The sequence below is a fragment of the Schistocerca americana genome, chromosome X (assembly GCF_021461395.2).
Source record: "Schistocerca americana isolate TAMUIC-IGC-003095 chromosome X, iqSchAmer2.1, whole genome shotgun sequence".
Lineage (NCBI taxonomy): Eukaryota > Metazoa > Arthropoda > Insecta > Orthoptera > Acrididae > Schistocerca > Schistocerca americana.
In genome coordinates, this window is record NC_060130.1 from 412,377,882 (window position 1) to 412,390,562 (window position 12,681).

Genomic DNA, 12,681 nt, shown 5'->3' on the forward strand with positions numbered 1-12,681 from the left:
TGCTGGAGACATCCATGTCTTCAGGGAATGGTCGTAGTTGTCCTACATTCTGCGGTGTATTTCAACTTGCTGTAAAGATGATTCAAGTCCATATCAGTGACCTGTATCATCGTACCGGCTTCAATATTTTTGCCTTCTACTGTAACTTTGAAGCACATGTCAGGTACTATATCAAAATGATTAAGTTTCCACCCACTAACAGAGAGCTGATAAGTAGTGTTAAACAGCAGCATTCTCAAATGAGACAGCTGTAGTGATAAACAGCAGCATTCTCAAATCAGACAGCTGGATGAAGTAACTGCTAAGTCTTATGTACAGCAACTCCCTTCCCTGGCAGCTTTTTGTGGTGGTGTAGGGTCAAAGTTGCACACAAATGAACCAAGAGGTCAGGTCAGTGGAGAGAGAGGGGGCGGGGGGACAGGGAGGAAATGCAGTGACAGTGTTGCATACGGAAAGTAGCTACAATTAGCTCTCACAACTGTTACATCGCACAAATCAGGGAAAACGTAGGAAATCTGACAACCATGCAGACTGTGCTAATGACCTGGGACACCAGGAGAAAACACAGTAGGATTCTATAGTTAGCACAATTGGTCAGCTTGGACTCTAAATTCAGCACAAGAGACCTATTTCTATCAACACCAGCGAGAACCCATGGGAAATTTAACAACCATGCAGACTGTGCCAGCTGTGGAATGTTTCTGAGCACTAAATAGTGCCCACAACCGTTATAGAGACATCATCACATTCCCAAAAGACGGCATTTTGATGGTTTAGTATTCCTGACAGTTGAAATAATCATGAATGGGTGTGAGTAAGAATTAGCTAGCTTGTGAATATGGTGTAAGTTTCAAATGTCTGATGCTGACTGAACACTCAGATTGTGGAATAAAGATACATAACAGCATTCCACCCAGTTTACATTTTCACACCGAGCCGGGTGGCACATTGGTTAGCACACTGGACTCACACTTGGGAGGACGACATTTCGAACCTGCGTCCGGCCATCCACATCTAGGTTTTCCACGACTTCCCTAAATCATTCCAGGCAAATGCTGGGATGGTTCCTTTTAAAGGGCATGGCCGATTGCCTTCTCCATCCTTCACACAATCTGAGCTTGCACTCGTCTCTAATGACCTCATTGTCGAGGGGGCATTAAACTCAATCTTCCTTCCCTGTTTTAGTGTTCATTTGTGGGCCTATGTTATGAGAACATCACATTCCTGGCTGGATACAGGGGATGGACAAAAATACAGACACACTGAAAAAACACATTACCATGCCTAATACAGTATAGGAATCCCACTTGCTTTCAAAACTCAAAACTACTTCCAGTCTTCTCAGAACAAATAAATACAGATCCTGTGTGGCTTTCATGAGAACTGTATCCCATTCTTACTGCAAAATAGTGGCCATTTCAGATAACAATGACTGAGGTGGATAGCAATAACGAACCCTTCTTTCCAAAGTAGACCACAAAGGCTTAATAATATTGAGATCTGGTAACTGTGGCGATCGCAGGTGATGTGAATGTTCATTTTTATGCTCACAAAAAATAATCCTGGACAATGTGAGCAGTGTAAACAAGGCCCTGTTGTCTCGCAACACAGCACCACCATTGGGGAACAAATACTGTGGATGGACCTGATCAGCCAAAATGATCACATAATCCTTGGCAGTGATATGGCTGCCTAAATCAACACTGAACCCCGACCATGTTTCACTTTTGGAATGTAAACTTGGCCAGAAGTTAGAAGCAGTGTGGAAGAGGACTCATCCAACCAAATGACCCTTCCATTGCTGCATAGTCTGGGGTTGATAGCTCTTGCATCACTTTTTCCTGTTATGGGCACTTGCATCACCAATGAATGGTTTTGGATTCTAGCTCGCCATGCAATTCCCAGCTTATGGAGATAACTTTGTGTTGACAGGGTCCACATGTGCAACATTCAGTTCTGCAGTGACTTTTGCAGTTGTCGTTTACTTATTTTTCGTCACAATCTTCTTCAATGGTTGTCTTATCACATTCACTCTACACACATTTCTGACCACGTTATTACTTAGTGGATGATGTTTTTCCATTGACTGTGTAATTTGTATAAATCTTCAATATGGTGCCACTTGCAACACTTAATACTTAGGCTCCCTTGGTTATGGAAGCACCCACCATATGAGCAGCCCCGGATCTACGATATTTCCACACCAGGGCAAAAGCTTGATAGTGACCCCCCTCGAGTGTTTGAGGTAGGATGTCAAAAATGTAAAAAGTCGAGTTTTCAAAAATATATTCACTTTGTAGCGCACATCTTTCTGAAGAGTTTGATATATAAATATATATGTTTGAGGAAATGTATGAGATGGTATTCGGTCTTAAATGTGACAAAGCGCAGTGCCACGCCTCTTCACGCAGCATTCTTCAAATCCATGGCACTGTATTTCGCTCTGTGGAATTCAAACGTATATATTTTGTAATGGAAGCCATCAAACCTATATTCAGGACAGTGGAAATTAAAATGCACTGTGGTGCCTCTCTTGCCCCCAGTCATACAGTTTGACATCCTAACCCCCTTAAAAAATAACTCACAATTAATACTGGGTGGGATTATTTGTGACTGGGAGCATAACAACTCTTCAGAAAATTTTCACTCTTTATTGCCTATTAACTAATAACTTTCTGTTTTGTGTGACATAAAATTAAATATAGGAAACATAAGACCTGTAAAGACAAGAGACAGTAAACATTTCTTCAGTTCTTAGGTCGCAGCATTTTTTTCTCCCTAATCTTGCTACAACTTTCCACGGCGTGCTTTCCTCTTTGCGAAAGAATCTATTACCTCATCAAAGTTCGTCAAACGTTTTGCTGTATGAAAAATCAAAATGTCGTTGTCTAATACTGAAAAAGATATTAATACGAATAGTGCCCAAGACTGGTGTGGTTTCTCGATTTGATTACGTCTCTTTTGCCTCTGTCTGCTAGATAAAACGAAACAATCTTGTCATCACTAATTCTATAACTATTCCTCCCAGTGTCAAAACTTATTCTTCAGTTAACTTCACTAACCCTACCAGAATCACAGGTTCCGTTATCCCGCGCTTATACTCCGGTTACGCTTCATTGCGTGTTCGTACAACGCGTTTTCAGCGCTGTTCCGTGAATAGAACTTACGCGGCTGCTAAGCAGAGACTGTACAACACACTGAGAAGATAATATGTTCTTTCTCACCTTAGTTAGTTATCTTGTTAGTCGTTTATTTGCACTCTGGTAGTCTGTATCTATGGATTTCGCTAATAATTAGGCATATAACAACGCTGATCATTCGCATTCCCAATCAACCACATAAACAAACAGCGATTGGTGTACACCCGTTCGGATTTATGCGTCTCAGCTCTTATAGCCCCGTCCTTTTTTTTTTTTTTTTTTTTTTTTGCGGGAACGTTTTTTATTTCTAGATGCACAGGGATTCCCGTGATAAAGACATCACGTACTCTATGCTCGCATTCAAAAATAACTTCCGATTCATTCAGAAATCGACTTAGAATGTGTTAAATGTTCGAAGACCAACTGGGATGCGTTTCAAATTCATACGAATAATCGATAGACCAAAGTGTGCTGGAAGATAGGCGCTTTGTGAAACAAGGTTTTTTTATTTCATCAAGAATATGAATTTGGAGCTGCCTGAAATTGCCGCCCGGGGCAGATACACCGGTCCCCTCACCCTCCCCCCCCCCCCCCCCCCCCCCATATCCGGGCCTGCATAAGACCACCTTCCATTTGCCCACGTTCTACTTCACTTAACTCAGACATGATGAACTCACAATTATACTGTTCTGACTATGATCGACACTTGAAACGTATTGAGGACATTTCACAGGTGCTGTTTATGGTCAAATACACTACTGGCCATTAAAATTGCTACACCACGAGGATGACGTGCTACAGACGCGAAATTTAGCCGACGGGAAGAAGATGCTGTGATATGCAAATGATTAGCTTTTCAGAGTACTCACACAAGGCTGGCGCCGGTGGCGACACCTACAACGTGCTGACATGAGGAAAATTTCCAACCGATTTCTCATACACAAACAGCAGTTGACCGGCATTGCCTGGTGAAACGTTGTTGTGATGCCTCGTGTAAGGAGGAGAAATTCGTACCATCACGTTTCCGACTTTGATAAAGGTCGGATTGTAGCCTATCGCGATTGCGGTTTATCGTATCGCGACATTGCTGCTCGCGTTGGTCGAGATCCAATGGCTGTTAGCAGAATATGGAATCGGTAGGTTCAGGAGGGTAATACGAAACGCCGTGCTGGATCCCAATGGCCTCGTATCACTAGCAGTCGAGATGACAGGCATCTTATCCGCATGGCTATAACGGATCGTGCAGGCACGTCTCGATCCCTGAGTCAACAGATGGGGACGTTTGCAAGACAACAAACATCTGCACGAACAGTTCGACGACGTTTGCAGCAGCATGGACTATCAGCTCGGAGACCATGGCTGCGGTTACCCTTGACGCTGCATCACAGACAGGAGCGCCTGCGATGGCGTACTCAACGACGAACCTGGGTGCACGAATGTCAAAACGTCACTTTTTCGGATGAATCCAGGTTCTGTTTACAGCATCATGATGGTCGCATCCGTGTTTGGCGACATCGCAGAGAACGCTCATTGGAAGCGTGTATTCGTCATCGCCATACTGGCGTATCACTCGGCGTGATGGTATGGGGTGCCATTGGTTACACGTCTCGGTCACCTCTTGTTCACATTGACAGAACTTTGAACAGTGGTCGTTACATTTCAGATGTGTTACTACCCGTGGCTCTACCCTTCATTCGATTTCTGCGAAACCCTACATTTCAGCAGGATAATGCACAACCGCATGTTGCAGGTCCTGTACGGGCCTTTCTGGATACAGAAAATGTTCGACTGCTGCCCTGGCCAGCACATTCACCAGATCTCTCACCAATTGAAAACGTCTGGTCAATGGTGGCCGAGCAACTGGCTCGTCACAAGATGCTAGTCACTACTCGTGATGAACTGTGGTATCGTGTTGAAGCTGCATGGGCAGCTGTACCTGTAAACGCCATCCTAACTCTGTTTGACTCAATGCCCAGGCGTATCAAGGCCATTATTACGACCAGAGGTGGTTATTCTGGGTACTGATTTCTCAGGATCTGTGCACCCAAATTGCATGAAAATGTAATCACATGTCAGTTCTAGTATAATATATTTGTCCAATGAATACCCGTTTATCATCTGCATTTCTTCTTGGTGTAGCAATTTTAATGGCCAGTGGTGTACAACAGCACAAACTGCAGGCTCGACTTGCATCTGCATCTATGTTCAGGCATGCATTTCATGTGTTGCTTCTGTCCTTTTCTCCACTCCCTGTATGTAACCTGAGGCTTACTTGAGCTGAGCGGGCTCTAGACATAGATCCTGCCTATCAGGATGTCACTCAGACACCATAAACTTCACAAGTTTCGCTGTAAATCACCACTTTATAGCAAAATTGTAACAAATTAACTCAGACATCGTCATGTTACAGCTGAATTATAACAAAATGCTTTGCACATTGCTGTACGCTTACAGCAGTTTCTCTTCCACTGTTTTCATTGATACAGTTCTGTAACTGCATATTAAGCCTAGCCATCACCTTCATGGCATTTATAGAGGTCAATCTTCTCTGACTAAATTTAGTTGTTCTCCTAATATTATATCTAGCAGCTAAAGTTTCCTCATGAACTATGTATACACTGGATACAGTATTCTATATGCCTCTAGTAGAGTTCATCTACATCTACATCTATATCCATACTCCGCAAGTCACCTGACGGTGTGTGGCGGAGGGTACCACGAGTACCTCTATCGGTTCTCCCTTCTATTCCAGTCTCTTATTGTTCGTGGAAAGAAGGATTGTCGGTATGCCTCTGTGTGGGCTCTAATCTCTCTGATTTTATCCTCACGGTCTCTTCACAAGATATACGTAGGAGGGAGCAATATACTTCTTGACTCCTCGGTGAAGGTATGTTCTCGAAACTTCAACAAGAGCCTGTAGCGAGCTACTGAGCATCTCTCCTGCAGAGTCTTCCTCTGGGGTTCATCTATCATCTCCGTAATGCTTTCGCGATTACTAAATGATCCTGTAACGAAGCGCGCTGCTCTCAGAGTTGCGATGGTTGTCTCTTGTTTGCCCTCATAGTCTGTTATGCCTGATTTTATGGATTATTAACAAAAAAAATGGTTCAAATGGCTCTGAGCACTATGGGACTCAACTGCTGAGGTCATTAGTCCCCTAGAACTTAGAACTAGTTAAACCTAACTAACCTAAGGACATCACAAACATCATTGCCCGAGGCAGGATTCGAACCTGCGACCGTACCGGTCTTGCGGTTCCAGACTGCAGCGCCTTTAACCACACGGCCACTTCGGCCGGCGATTATTAACACCATCATAACGGTACCAGATGCACCAACAGCTACGACCAAGTCTGTGCCTAAGAGGCAATCAGAAATTACATTCCAGAGAAGAAGTATTGTTCATATCATTTCTTACTTACCCAACATATACAGGGCTATTACAAATGATTGAAGCGATTTCATAAATTCAGTGTAGCTCCATTCATTGACATATGGTCACGACACACTACAGATACGTAGAAAAACTCATAAAGTTTTGTTCGGCCAAAGCCGCACTTCAGATTTCTGCCGCCAGAGCGCTCGAGAGCGCAGTGAGACAAAATGGCGACAGGAGCCGAGAAAGCGTATGTCGCGCTTGAAATGCACTCACATCAGTCAGTCATAACAGTGCAACAACACTTCAGGACGAAGTTCAACAAAGATCCACCAACTGCTATCTCCATTCGGCGATGGTATGCGCAGTTTAAAGCTTCTGGATGCCTCTGTAAGGGGAAATCAACGGGTCGGCCTGCAGTGAGCGAAGAAACGGATGAACGCGTGCGGGCAAGTTTCACGCGTAGCCCGCGGAAGTCGAGGAATAAAGCAAGCAGGGAGCTAAACGTACCACAGCCGACGGTTTGGAAAATCTTACGGAAAAGGCTAAAGCAGAAGCATTTCTTAAACAGGAGATTGGAAAACCGATGAATCGGTCGTGGTGGAGATCACGATCAGCAATTCATGTCATGGCCTCCACGCTCTTCCGACTTAACCCCATGTGATTTCTTTCTGTGGGGTTATGTGAAAGATTCAGTGTTTAAACCTCCTCTACCAAGAAACGTGCCATAACTGTGAGCTCGCATCAACGATGCTTTCGAACTCATTCATGGGGACATGCTGCGCCGAGTGTGGGAGGAACTTGATTATCGGCTTGATGTCTGCCGAATCACTAAAGGGGCACATATCGAACATTTGTGAATGCCTAAAAAAACTTTTTGAGTTTTTGTATGTGTGTGAAAAGCATTGTGAAAATATCTCAAATAATAAAGTTATTGTAGAGCTGTGAAATCGCTTTAATCATTTGTAATAACCCTGTACAGTTATACGAGGTCTGTTAAAAAAAATTTCAGAACTTTGTTCACAAAAGCTTTCCAAGCTTATCTTTCATTTATTGTGCACTGTCTCCTTCGAAATACTCTCCTCAAAATTTGATACAGCACTCCCAACACTGTTTCCACTTCCAAAAGCGGTCTTGGTACGCCTCTTGTTCGATCGCGTGAAGCGCCGTCTGCAAATTTTGTTTTATCTCGTCTGCCGTTACATATCTTCTTCCTTTCAATGGGGTTTTCATCTACGGAAATAAAAGTCCGCAGGGGGCTAGGTCTGGAGAGTATGGAAGATGAGACAGCACAGTGATTTCGTGTTTTGTGCAATAGTCACGCACCAACAGGGATGAATATGCGGGTGCGTTATCCTGGTACAAGAGCCATGAATTATCTCACCACATTTCAGGCCGTTTCCTTCTCATATTTTCTCGCAGGCATCGCAACACGTTCTGACAGTGCCATCGATTAGCAGTTTGTACCTATGGCACGAATCCATTATGAACTAATCCTTCAAAGTCAAAGAAAACTCTCAGCAAGGCTTTGACATTAGACCTGACCGAAAGAGCTTTTCTTGGTCTCTGAGAACCATTCACTACCCATTGTGAAGACTGAACCCTAGCCTCAACATCATAACCGTAGATCTACATCTCATCACCAGCTATGATTCTCGTAAGGAACATCTCGTTCTCATTTGTGCGATTCAAAAGCTCTACACAGAGTGTGAGGCGAAGGTCCTTCTGGTCTTGACTCATGAGCTGCGGGACGAACTTGCCAGCAACACGATGCATTCCAAAATACTGTGTCAGGATTTCATGACATTATCCAACTGAAATGTTATATTCTTCTGCAAGCTCTCCGACAGTCAGTCTTCGATTGGCACGCACAATTTCACTGACATTCCTTATATGAGCGTGTTCGGTAGACGTCGAGGGGCACCTTGAACAAGGATCATCCTTAACTTACTGTCCGGCCATTTTTAACCGTGTGAACCATTCGTAACGCGGAGTAGCCTACCGCTTCAGCACTCATCACCGTAGGCTTCCCACATCATTTCGATGTCACTGTAAACGTTTTCTTGATTTCACGCAAAATTTAATGCAGATGCGTTGCTCCTCAACTCTGCTGTCTCGAAATTCGCAAACTGTGGTACACAATGTTCTACTCCATACAGCACTGAACAATAACAGACACACAACAATGAAACTTACGGCAGTTACACGTTAAACACAAGCGTGTGCAGCGATGCCAGTTGCATTTCGCTCCTACTCACCACTGGCGCGAAATTACATAGGCTCCGGAATTTTTTGAATAGATCTCGTATGTGGAACCTTCAGCTTTCTAGTTTCGATTATCTTGAATCTGTGACAGAAATGGTGAGACTATTAGCACTATGTTTACAATTCTTTAGCCAGTTGATTGACAGTTGTTATGAGAGATCACGATCAACAAGTGTCCTGTTTTTGTTCATGACATCAATACAGTACTTGCAGCTTACTGTCAAGTTCAGATCTCAAATGTCGCTGCCTGCGTCTGTTCATTTCTGCCAATGAGCTCACTTTTATTGTGTCAGCCAGTAAGATGTATACCGATAATTACTGGTTTTGAGAGTTCTCAAAGTAAAGCCATACAATACTACTGCAATTACATAAGGAAAGCAATAAAATTCGTTGTATTTATGCAGCACACTGTGCACAACAATTTTGTTTTGAGTAGTTACTGTAACCTCTATGGGTCATGTCTTTTTTCGATTCTAATGTTCACACCCTTTCATGCTCGTTGTCTTCCAGCTGGATAGCTGTCCACTGTACAAGACATAAATCCTGCTACATTGGCATGAGGGTGTACATGGTTGGCTTTAATGGCAGTCAAATACATCGAATCACACTACTCTCGATAGCCACTACAATAACGGCGTGCCACTGGATGTAGGATGTAGCAGTTGTGTGTATACGAAAAAAGTTGTGAAGTGATTTCGACACAAAGCTGAAAAACAATGTTTGAAGTTGGGGCTGCAAGAGAGCACAGACACCCACATCATTGCATCAATCAGCACCCTGATTGAAGACATACATTGAAAAATACCGAGAAGAGGTTTCCATGAAATCCTTATATAAGGTTGCTCCACACATTCTACAAACATCTGAAAACGGCTTTCACGTCTACAATAGTAGCATATGAGGACAGTTAGGTGCTAATGAGTGGTGCCCTTTTACCTGTCTGGTCACATTATTCTGAGAACAGAAGATGTCTTCATTAGCTGCTTTCATCAGCATTGAATAAGACTTTGCTTGACTGTGGAAAAATATGTGTTGAATACGGCACGAAACGAATTGATTTAGACGCAAAATTCAGTGATTTCGCACAAAATTTCTGATTTCGACTCAAAATTGAAAAATCAAATTGCACTCTCCCTTGATGTTATAATCTGCCGAAAGAAGAGGTGAATGTGAAACATGAACATCATTTCTCTGTTGCATATGATATTCTTGCAAGGAGCTTGGTTAGATGTACTGGTGGGGGTATAAAAAGGTAGAGATCGTCTTAAAGGAAACACATTGACATTCGTCAAAAATGATTTAGAAAGCCTGTGGAAACGTGTAAGATCGCCTAAAACATATCTTGCTAGCAAACATAAGTCCAACTTCACACCGATTGATTATGACCATGAAAATCTTTCACGAATCAATCACATCTGTAGATTTCCCAACTACCTCCATTTACAAATTCTGTGGAAATGTCTGGTATCCTATGCACAACGTGTAAAAATATACAATTTATGTGCAGAATTGCTTAGAAATAACTTAAACCATAATGCTAGCCTAAACGCTATACACTGCTTTCTGCTTATATGAATGAGCATTGCAGTTTAACGCACTCCTACGTCGAGACTGTTAGTTACAAAACACTAGCTCACATGACGGTTGTATAAATCGATAGTGACATTGTTGACGGAAGCACATCGACATAACCACAAAATTCGGCTGAATTGAACACATCTGCGATGCTTCTGCGTGTCAGTTCTCTGCCCACAATTTATGGGAATTGTGTAAACATGTGATGCCACATACCTTTGGAAACCTGGAAGAATTCACTCGTTCACTTTAATGAGTTCGGACATGTGTTCAGTAATGCTATCAGACGGTTCTGTAGTTCAGATGCCGTCCTTTGCGTTGTACTTAAATGACAGCATATGTAAAAACTGTTGTATGGACCAACACGTTTTGTCATTTTTCCGTTTTTTCCCTAGAACCTTCATTGCAAAAGTATTAAGAAGTTATCATATCACTACAAATCCTCTACAATGTGTGCTGGAGTATCAAACCATCACATTACAATATTTTAGTAAGGAGGAAATGACTACATGCTACGTGCCCCTGGTTTTAGTGCTCAGTTTCTCAGCCAACACAAGGCTTTGGGGGTTCCTGTGCCTCCAGCTGGTAATAGTTTTTTGTGTCTAAAGGCTGCAAAGAAGTAAGTTATGGACCAATACTCTCGTAACATGTCATTATTTTCGTCAACTGCATTTGCATTGTTCTTTAGGGTCACAATTCGCCTCATCACTTAGGATAAATGTGTCTTGCTCTCAACTTTAGAACGTACATGTCTTATGCATGTACAACTTGTATGTGCTTAATGTTTCTGAGGGCAGGCTGTGAATAAGACTGGTTAGTGCTTGTTTAGTGGCTGCCACCCCCTCATACACAATTTCTTGTGACGAATTTTCGAAACATACAACCTGAAATTTCTTTCACATTCTAAAGATGGCAGGGGTGAAAAACAGGGAGCGAAAGGCTATTTACAATTTGCACAGAAAACAGATGCCAGTTATAAGGGTCGAGGAGCACGAAAGGGAAGCAGTGGTTGAGAAGGGAGTGGGACAGGGTTGTAGCCTATCCCCGATGTTATTCAATCTGTATATTGAGCAAGCAGTAAACGAAACAAAAGGATAATTTGGGGTAGGAATTAAGGTCCAGTGAGAAGAAATAAAAACTTTGAGGTTTGCCGACGACATTGTAATTCTGTCAGAGGGAGTAAAGGACTTTGAAGAGCGGTTGAACGGAATTAACAGTGGTTCAAAATGGCTCTAAGCACTATGTGACTTAACATCTGAGGTCATCAGTCCTCTAGACTTAGAACTACTTAAACCTAACTAACCTAAGGACGTCACACACATCCATGACCAAGGCGGGATTCGAACCTGCGACTGTAGCAGCAGCGCGGTTCCGCACCGAAGTGCCTAAAACCGCTTTTTTGTTGATATTATTTTGTTCTACGTTGTTCGTTCCGTTCACTCAATTTTGTTTTATTACATATGGTAGCTAAACCCTCTGACCGAACACGCTGAGCTACCGCGCCGGCGCTGCGTCAACTAGAGCTGAGCAGCCGGCCGCCTGGGAGTGTGTCTCGGGGGGCCCTCGCCTCGGTCACAGCGGCCGGCAATGGACAGTGTCTTGAAAGGAGGATATAACATGAACACCAACAAAAGCAAAACGGGGAAAATGGAATGTAGTCTAACTAAATCAGGTGATACTGAGGAAATTCGATTAGGATTTGAGACACTTGAAGTCGTAAATAAGTTTTGCTATTTGAGAAGCAAAATAAAGGATGATGGTCGAAGTAGGGAGCATATAAAATGTAGACTGGCAATGACACGAAAAGCATTTCTGAAGAAGAGAAATTTGGTAACATTGAGTATAGATTTAAGTGTCAGGAAGTCCTTTCTGAAAGTATTTGTGTGGAGTGTAGCCATGTATGGAAGTGAAACGTGGACGATAAATAGTTTAGAAAAGAAGAGAATAGAAGCTTTTGATATGTGATGCTGCAGAAAAATGCTGAAGATTAGATAGGTAGATCACACAACTAATGAGAAGTTACTGAACAGAATCTGTGGCACAACTCGACTAGAATAAGGGATCGGTTGGTAGGACACATTCTGGGGCATCAAGGGATCACCAGTTTAGTACTGGAGGGAAGAGATGAGGGGTAAAAATCGTAGAGGGAGACCAAGGGATGAATACAGTAAGCAGATTCAGAGGGATGTAGGTTGCAGTAGTTACTTGGACATGACAAGGCTTACACAGGATAGAGTAGCATGGAGAGCTGCATCAGACCAATCCACAGACCACAACAACAAAAACAACAACAACAACCACTCGAACCTTCTGGCTCCTGAGCCAT

General features: G+C 42.9%; 1 protein-coding gene across 4 annotated transcripts in view; it reads right to left on the bottom strand.

The window, feature by feature from the left end:
- Positions 1-12,681, bottom strand: part of LOC124556749 — a 249,137-nt gene that overhangs the window by 94,023 nt on the left and 142,433 nt on the right. The window contains exon 1 of one of the 4 annotated variants that reach the window (XM_047130746.1): positions 3,225-3,243. The exons of 2 other annotated variants lie outside the window; for them this stretch is intronic. The gene's annotated coding sequence lies outside the window, so the exon portion shown is untranslated. Of the gene's footprint in view, positions 1-3,067; positions 3,131-3,224; positions 3,244-12,681 lie in introns of those variants that run through there. One more of the 4 variants, XM_047130745.1, reaches the window with a different exon arrangement.